The sequence below is a fragment of the Colobus angolensis genome, unplaced genomic scaffold (genome assembly GCF_000951035.1).
Source record: "Colobus angolensis palliatus isolate OR3802 unplaced genomic scaffold, Cang.pa_1.0 Scaffold140, whole genome shotgun sequence".
Lineage (NCBI taxonomy): Eukaryota > Metazoa > Chordata > Mammalia > Primates > Cercopithecidae > Colobus > Colobus angolensis.
The window spans coordinates 5,860,311-5,864,038 of NW_012114489.1; positions in this window are offsets into that span (position 1 = coordinate 5,860,311).

The following is a 3,728-nucleotide window of genomic DNA, read 5'->3' on the forward strand; positions in this document are numbered from 1 at the left end:
AGTAAAATGAGAGGGTTGAACTTTCAAATTTAGATCTCATGTCTTAATGGAACACTGAATATATATTTCTTTGTTAGATAGTGATATGACAAACACTGTGAGGGACTGAGATTCATGATAGGTAACCATTAAGAGTTTGCATCCTGTAGACAAGCTCCTCTTTTTTGCAGTGAGAGTTACAAAGTGAGACACAGTATTTGGGCCTTCAGTGCTACTCTGTTAAGACTTATAATTGACAATTAATAATCACACCTATAAATATTTTTTTAAAGCCTGTAATTAGGAATTCTTGGTGAGTAAGGATATTTGTAAAAGTTTTAAACATGTTTTTGGAAATATGGAAATAAACTGACCTTAACATCATCACATAAAACCAAGTATTTAAAGGAAAAAAGATTTTGTTCCAAGTGCTTTCTCATAGTAGTCCCCCCTCAACAAAAATCTGTAGAATTTTAGGATGATGGAACTGATCTGTATGTTACTGAAAACACTGAGTGGATATATGATTCAATGCATTTGTCAAAACTCATAGAACCGTACGTCAAAAAAGAGTACATTTTAATGTATGCATAGTAAAAAAAATCAGCAGGATATCAGGGGATCTCAGGATGGAATATAGATTATGACAACTAAATCTGCCTTTATTACAGTGTTTGACATAACCTTACTGAAGCAGGTGGGGGAAAAGAAGTTAGCATAAATAACTTTGCTGAATGGTGTTTTGAAGGAAACTGAAAGCTAAAGACAAAAGGAATGGTACATAAAAACTGAACTCTAGTTGCTGAATTTATTTTTCCCTGGGGTTGTGGTTACTAATTCTCAACCTGCATGTATGTCTGGGGTTGAATAAATAAGTAAATTCATGATGCATGTTGAGAACCAGGTTTCTCACTGTCAGAGAGGGAAATTATAGATAAGCAAGAAATAAAGGTGAAATGAACTCTGTAGTACCAAATAAGAGTTAGAGACATCAGTATGAACTCACAATTAGCTTTATATATGAAATGGGAGGAGATTTCCCTTATCCCCTCGCCGGGTATGTAACAGGGGTGTGGCTTGCTTCTTTGGTGTCCCACTGCTCAACCCCCTAGGGGGAGCATGCAGAAGGGCAGGTCGTGGGGAGTGTTTCTGGGCTCTGACCCCACAGCGGCGTCTAGGGTTGAGTGTTTACAGCTCCCGAAGCCCCAGCGGGTGTGTGTTACAGTGTGCTCTTTCAGTTTTGCTATCTGCAGACGGCTTGTATTATCAGCTCAATTAGACCCTCTGCCTTATCGCAAGGACAGAGGGCTTTCTGTATCCCGGGGTTTTTGCCCTAGTGTGTGTATACACACACACACACACACACACACACACACACACACATATATATGTAGAGAGAGAGAGACAGAGAGAAAGAGAGACAGATGCAGAAATAATTAAAGAAATGTGTATATACATGGGTTAGAGTACATACATACATTTTCTTGCTCTCTCTACTGAGAGACTCTGGGAGCAATGACACTTCAGCAGCAGTGATCACACCCAGCACCCAGATCTTGATTTCTAACCCCATTCTTCAATAAAAAGAACCAGGAATCCTCAGAAAAATGGCTGGTTTTAAAGCTGGGGCAGTGAATATACAAGAGGAACGTGGAGCATCTTGTAGTGCTAGAGAGTCAGAAAGTTCTCATAAAACAAAAGGATGAGAGTCTATCAAAAGGACACACAAACCAACTGAAAGAGTTCTCAGTGGCCAAAGCTGTAATAATTTGACCAAAAAATCCCAAATAATGTGGCATTAGACTACAACCCAAAGTATAAAACATTCATGAGTCCATACTGATAATAAATTAAATAAATAAATAAATAAAGGAGAAGGGACAAATCTCCCTGCAGAATAATCTGAAATAACAGTAGACATTCCCTTCTTCAGGAGACAGAGTTTGATTCCCCTCCCTGTTTGAATGTGGGCTGAATTTAGTGTGTTGCATCTAAAGCACTGAGTATAAAAAGAGGAAATACTAGTCATTTTATGTAAAGAAATGTGATGACCACCACTTAACCAAGTGATAGAAGTTCACATCACCAGTGATAAGTCACGTTGATATCATATGCCTCCAATATGATATAATGATAAGGACATTAACTTCTATGATTATTCTTTTGCAAAAACCATAGCTTCAGTCTAGCCATGAGGAAAGTACAAAACAACTCCAAATTGAAGAACATTCTACAAATACCTGGCTAGTAATCCTTAAGACTTTTAAGGTTACAAGAAACAAGGAAAGGTTGAAAAATTATCACAGATCAGAGGAGTCTAATGAGGCATGATGGCTAAATGCAACGTGGTAGCCTGGATGGGATCCTGGAATACAGAAAGGGCATTAGTCGACAAAGTGGTAAACTCTGAATAAAGTCTGTAGTTTAGTTAGTGGTAATGAACTGGTGGTGGTTTCTTAGTTTTAATAAATATACAATGGCAATGTCAGATGTAAAGATTAGAGGAAACTGGGTGAGGGATATGTGGGAACACTCTTTGGAAATCTAAAATTATTTCAAGATAGTAAGAAATTATTACATGCAAATAATATCCATGGAAAAACTCCCTAACTATAGTAGCTATCATGATTCTAGTAGTTTATCTTATGAGTAGAAATAATTCAGTTCCTTTGGTCTTTTAAACCTCTACTTATTTTGTGATTCATGCTGAGTAATTTTCATTATTTGTGACCTTTTGAAAATGTTCTTTCTTTTATCACTCTGACTGTTTTGTTCAATGATGTGCTTCTGGTAAGCTGCTTCTAATCAAAGTCAAATAAAAGCTGTAAATTGAAATAAAGATGAAAATTTTAAAGGACAATGTTTAGTAAATTCCTAAAAGAAAATTCCTTAAAGGGAGACTTATCACCAAAGAAAATTGTAAAGTACTTAGTAAATAAGGACTTAGAAAATATTCACACATCACTGCTTTTTTTAAAACATTGATCATTTACCACAAAACATATATATTTTTGCAGTTTGTAAAATGTTGTCAACATTTTTTAGCCATAGAGGTTGAGTGAACGTCAGATTTGAGTTGGTTGAAGGGTATATAGGAGAGGAAGTGAAAATGGCGAGTGTAGGCAAATCTTTCAAGAAGTTTTGCTATGTAGAAAGAAAGAAAAGTGGAGTTACAGCTGGAACAAGATGTAGAATTAGGGAAGTTTTTAGAAGAAATATATTAGAAAAAATTGTTGATAGTAAATATCTGAATGTGAGAGAGAAATCAATGATGTAGGAAGGAGTGGAAAACTCCAGGATCCCACCTAGGACCAAACCAGACAAAGTAAATTCAGTCAAGTGAGTCGACAGGTTTGGTGGTGGGAAGATGGGTGTTAGGATACTGATGTTATTGCTTTGACTTTCTGTCTAGTAAAATGTGAGGTAAGACCGTTGGCTTAGACTTTTGTGGGGGAGAGAATTTTCTTGAAAAATGTTTGAAAAGAGAGGATAAAATTGGACATAATTTTCTTAGAAAGTGGGAAAACAGACTTCCTAAGAAAATATAATATTCTCAAGGAATTCACAATTTTCAAAATGAAGTTGTAACTAAAAGAATTTGCCAGGCTGGGCATGGTGATTCACATCTGTAATCCCAGCACTTTGGGAGGCCAAGGCAGGTGGGTCGCTTGAGCTCAGGAGTTCAAGACAAGCCTGGGCAACATAGCAAGACCCCCATCTCTACAAAAAAAAAAATACAAAAATTAACC